This window comes from Ochlerotatus camptorhynchus, unplaced genomic scaffold (assembly GCF_037179485.1).
Source record: "Ochlerotatus camptorhynchus isolate MF236.1 unplaced genomic scaffold, CSIRO-AGI_Acam_v1.1 ptg000290l, whole genome shotgun sequence".
NCBI classification, from domain to species: domain Eukaryota; kingdom Metazoa; phylum Arthropoda; class Insecta; order Diptera; family Culicidae; genus Ochlerotatus; species Ochlerotatus camptorhynchus.
Genome location: NW_027040779.1, coordinates 715,606 through 721,496, shown reverse-complemented (window position 1 = coordinate 721,496; position 5,891 = coordinate 715,606). Strand labels below are relative to the sequence as shown.

The following is a 5,891-nucleotide window of genomic DNA, read 5'->3' as shown; positions in this document are numbered from 1 at the left end:
TTTTCGTAGAACGCTACTCGGTCGGTGTCTGTGCCCCTTTTGTCCGGGAACGCTCGGTGTGCGGGAAGAGTGGGCAATAATCTGCAAATCCAATAAATTCCCCCCGATAGAGATTCGCTCAATATCACAGTGTTGCCACTTGGATACCGTCCCACCACTACGCAGTTCCGGTAGGAAAGAGGCCAGGCAGACAATCGGCCAGAACGACAAGAGGACCAATCCGGGGCAAAAAAAAAGAACTTTCTCTCTAATTACCAAAGTGATTATTTATACGATGATAACTGGAGCGATGAAAGGATCGCCGGATATGGCAGTCGGTGGCAATAACAAGGAATTCTAGGGAAATTATCCTCCGCTCGATGATGAGCCGGAGCTGGATGCGAAAAAGTAATAAAATTTATCGGAGATTTCGAGAGTGGATCGTTAATAAGAAATCTAATAGACCGTGCAGGACTGGACTGGTGGAGTACGAGTGAGAATGTGTATGTTTTATATGTGAAAGCCAATAAAGATGTCTCTAATTTTCGGAGGCTTGATAACATCAAGAGGACTGATTACTGCTGCCACTTTCTCTGCTAATTATGTAACGAGGCTGAGAGGCCGTAAAAAGAAATGTTTACGATGCGTAATCATGCGGAATGATGAGCTTTTCGGCTGATGATTAGGGGTTATTAAATCACTGACGGAACTAGTTCTATTTTTATGGGAATTTTTCAAACTATTGGATCAAAGCTAATAGTTGAGCTGCTAGAATCCATTTGTAAGAATATAAATTTTATTTTAATTTAAGCCCATATATGGTTTAAGGATTTTTTTATTTGATTAGTTTACATTTCTCGTAGGTCATAAACGGATAGTAGTAGTAAAATTCTTCTTTATTTTTGATTTATTATGTGGTTTACAATTGCTAATACAGGGCAAGAGGTTAGCCGGAAGGGCTCTTCATCTTTGGTGAACTTTTTGATTTTGTGTTGTACATGTTGTGTTTTACTGTGTAATGTTTTTCAATTTTCTTCTTGTGAAGTATGTTGTTTGAATGTTTTAATTTGTTATTCTACCTACTTAACCTAATTTAACCTAACGTGCCAGATCCCTGACGATCTGTTGGTCGGATCGCCCACAGCAATCTCTGAACCTTGCGATGGAGGCAGCTCTCCGTAACTCCAGTGTCTGAAGACCAGCCAGGCGGTGAACCTCAGAGTTTCTAGTCCGTGGTGGACTGTTGAGGATCATTCTCAGGATCTTGTTCTAGATCCTTTGAAGTTTAAGATGGTGGCTTTTTGCGCAACTCTCCCAGGTTGGCATCCCGTATTCTATTACGGGAAGGATGATTTGTTTGTAGACAGCAAGCTTATTTTTCAGGGACAGTGTAGACCTTCTGTTGATGAGTGGATACAACGATCTTATCAAGATGTTGCACTTGGTTTTGGTTTTGTCAACGTGCTCCCTGAAAAGAAGCTTGCTGTCTTATGTTAGCCCGAGGTACACGACCTCTTTGGACCATTCCACCACTGAGCCGTTTAAGCAGATCTTATTATTTTCAGACGGAATAAGTCTGGGAGATTTTGAGTGTGGAGAGATGATGACCTGGGTCTTTGCCGCGTTGATACGGATCTTCCAGCTGTTGAAATATTCAGACAGGACGTCCAGGCCTCTCTGAAGTTTGGCAGTCAGAGCTCCGATGACCCTACCCTTGTAGACGATGGATGTGTCATCTGCGAACAGAGACAACGATCCACCATCAGGGAGAGCCGGCATATCGGAGGTGAACAGGTTGAATAGAATAGGGCCAAGAATGCTTCCTTGTGGAACCCCGGCACCGATGTTGAAAGCATCCGATGTGATGCTATTCAGAGAGACTCCGAACGTCCTGTCCGGTAGATAGTTGTTTATTATCTTCACTAGGAAGATTAGAAGACCGTACTGCTGCAATTTGAACACCAGGCCATCATGCCAGACATTGTCGAACGCTTGTTCAACGTCCAACAACGCCATGGCAGATGTTTTCGAAACAGACTTGTTCCGTCTGAGAATGTTTGTTACTCGAGTCAGCTGGTGGACGGTCGAACGACCTTTCCGAAAACCAAACTGTTCCTCGAGTAAGATGTTCTTTTGTTCGGCAGATGTTAGGAGCCGGTGGTAGACTGCTCTTTCGAACAGTTTTGATAACCCTGAGAGAAGGCTGATTGGTCGATAACTTGAAGGTGAGGACGGATCCTTTACAAGTTTCCGGATGGGTATGACTTTAGCTGACTTCCAACACGAGGGGAAGTAGCCAAGTCTGAGGCACTGATTAAAAATCAGTGCCAGATGGTTGTAGAGTCTGGAACTCAAGTGTTTGAGTTCCAGATTCAGGATGTTGTCGAAACCTGGGGCCTTCATGTTTTTAGATGATTTGATATAGGCCAACAGCTCGTCAGCCGTAATGTCGGATTCCTCTCGAAAAATGTTAGGAATTTGATGAAGATTGGTTGCATTTTCAGCAACCTTAGATTCATGAGGGCTGACGATGTTTTGTCCGAGATTATAGGAGCTGACGAAATGTTGACCTATCGCTGCAGCCTTCTCTTCAGGAGTTATCAGATAAACCACTGGGTCGCCGAGACGATCCAGTGGGGTCAGTGGTGGAATGGGCCTGGGCTTGTTTTTAAGAATTTTCGTTAGTTTCCAGAAGGGCTTTGCACAATCTGGGAGAGAGCGGATTTTGTAAGCAAAATCTTGATTTCTGAGGTTGGATGGTTTTTGTAAGACGATTGCAATGGGTCTTCAAGACACGCAAACCAGAACGCTGGTATTGCCTTAGGATGGAGTTACGGAGTCTGATGAGATCTTTGGTAATTCTATCAAGGTTCAGAGTATTGCTCACCTGTCTGGATACTGGCACGTGTTGGTCCCTGGCCCGGGATATCGCCTCCTCGATGGAACGCAGACACCGGTCAACGTCTTCGGGCGTCTCCGGAAGGACACCGTAGTCGACAGTGGAGTCGACACAGTGTTGGAACTGCTCCCAAAAAACACGATGGTAGTTGCGTCGGGAAGCTTGGAATCGGTTGACAGATGAGCCTACTTCGGCCACCACCGGATAGTGGTCCGAACTCAGCTCCTGATGGATAACAGGTAGCGAGATGTTGTCTCCCATGTTGCTGATGAGGATGTCAATGGTGGAGTGAACGCCAGACCGGCTCAACCGGGTGGGAGAGTGTAGGATCTAAGCAACCACTGGTTTTGTAACAACCTTAAAGCATGAGAATAAATATTCATTATCAAGTTGTACCTCGGACCGAACCAGACGTATATACATTTTGGCGACGAGCGATAAAAGTTACCCACGGATTTGGACACTCCACCCCAGAAAATTTTACTCGGACCCCCGTGAGATGGCTTGGCCTATGGTGAGTACTTGTGATAAAGCAGATTTTCGAGAGAGTTTGCAGTGGAAAATTCTAATGTACCAAACCTGAAATCATTTCCGTGGATAGAAAATTCTTAGGGATGATTTTACCTGAGAAAATTGAATTTCAATTTCTCCCGTAAAAATACAAAATACGCGGAACCCATAGCAACGGGATGAAGTACGCAGTGAAATATGTAAAAAGTATCATTATGTGGAACCCAATGTTTCATGGGATGCAGTACGCAGAAATTCCTAATGTGAAAGAAAGCGGAACCTTTCGTTTGGAATGAAGTACGCAGGAAAATATGAGATATTTTAAGCGGAATCCGACGTTTAAGGATGTAGTACGCAGTAAATCTGAACTTAGAGAATGTTAAATGCGGAACCCAACATTTGGGATGAAGTACGCAGAGTGATACTGTGTATATGTATTTCAGTGCGGAACCTGAGTTTTGTGTAGTACGCAGATCACATGAATTTTGATAAAAATACGTCACAGACGTAGTGTAGCTCGTAAAGTACCTTAAAATGCGTGTTTTCTAGGTAAACCAGTTGATCCCTCCGTTTGCCGAAGATGCCGACGGACCAGTGTCTGCCCGCTGGGAGAAGTGGCGTGAACATTTTGAAGCATACCTAGCATGGAAGGACGTTGACAATCAGGAGGAAAAATTCAAATCCCTGATGATGTTCGGTGGACCAGACATCCGGAAAGTGGTCAAGCAAGTTCATGTTGACGAATCACACGCTATGGAGAACCGGTACCACATTGCCATGTCAATGTTGGACGATTACTTTGTACCGAGACTCTCGAAAACGTTCGAACGTTAGAAGTTCCGCGAGATGAAACCAGCTGTAGGTGAAAAGTTTGACACTTTTGTCATCAGACTGAAAAAGCAGGCAGCCTACTGTGATTTTGGAGATCAGCTGGAAAGCATGGTAGCTGACCAAATTATTACAACTACAACGGATGTGAGTCTGAAGAGGACGTGCCTGGAAAAAGACTTTAACTTCAAGGAGATCGTAGCGATCGGTCGTACCCACGAGTCTGTTCAAATACAGATGAGCGATTTGGACAATCGGAACGGAAAGTTACAAAAAGTCAGCGCTGTCCAATGAAGAGTCAATTTTGAAGGTACGCTCCAAACTCGGAGGACCAAGGCGGTTCAGATGTTTCCGATGCAATGGCAGACATGATTCGAAAGATCCATCGTGTCCAGCCAAATCACTCGAATGCAGAAGTTGTGGTCAAGTGGGACACTTTTCCCGCTTCTGTTTTCTAAAAAGGAAGAAGATCAACGGACAACCGTCCCAGTACAATCGTTTCGGAGCTTCCCGTAAACAAAAGCGATTCGTACGAAAAGTATCTGTAGATGGAACCGAGCGCAACTCAGATGTAGTTGATCTTTTCCATCTAGGAGCAGGAAAGAAGCTGGTTCCAGTATCTGTTGGAGGAGTTTGTTTGAAGTTCGTGATTGACACAGGAGCAGACGAAGACGTTTTAAGCGAAGCGGATTGGGCTACGTTGAAACGCGTTGGGTTTGAAGCATACTCTATCAGGAGAGGAAGCAGCAAAGTATTCAATGCTTATGGGATAAATACACCGTTGAAAGTGCTTGGTGAAGTCGACGCAGAAGCTATGATCGACGGTCGGAGTACCGACACTACGTTCTACGTGATCCAGAATGGGAAATGCTCGCTTCCCTCAGGTGACACAGCAGTCAAACTTGGATTGGTGAAATTTTTGCAAGCAGTGAATGATGAATCGTTCCCACATATGGAGGGTAAGCAATAATTTATACAGGTAAATTTAAATAAATCTATTCTAAACTTCACATGTGTACAGGTATTGTTGCTAATATCAAAATCGATAAAACTGTAACTCCAGTCCGCCAAAGCCTTCGTCGCATACCATTTTCTCTTGAAGAATTGACCTTGAAAAAACTTCGGGAGCTAGAGAAGCAGGACATCATTGAACGTGTCAATGAAGCTTCTGAATGGGTCTCTCCAATGTTAGTAAAGCGTAAAAGCTTCGATGAGGTCAGACTTATTGTAGATCTCCGGGAGGCTAACAAAGCAATAGTTAGAGAAGTCCATCCCCTTCCAACACTCGAGCAAATAACGAAGAAAATCGGAGGATATCAAATTTTCACTAAACTTGACATTCGACAAGCTTTCCATCAAGTTCTTCTTCGAGAAGATTGTCGATACATCACCACCTTCATTTCCCCCCTTGGTTTATTCCGTTATAAAAGGCTCATGTTTGGACTTTCTGCTGCTCCTGAGTTGTTTCAAAAAGTTATGGAGACGATTTTTGCTGATCTTCCATGGCTTATTATTTTCATCGATGACATTCTGGTCCCCGCTAGAAACGAATCTGAGCTTCGTGAAAGAACTTTGATGGTGTATAACAGATTGAAGCAGTACAAGATACTACTGAATGCTGACAAAGTTATCACAGGCGCTAGGGAAATAGACTTCTTGGGTTATCACATTTCTA

General features: G+C 43.9%; 1 pseudogene; it reads left to right on the top strand.

Annotated features, from left to right (window-relative positions):
* The first annotated feature begins 3,380 nt into the window (after positions 1-3,380).
* LOC135706764 (uncharacterized) lies at positions 3,381-5,316 on the top strand (annotated as a pseudogene).
* Positions 5,317-5,891: the final 575 nt, after the last annotated feature.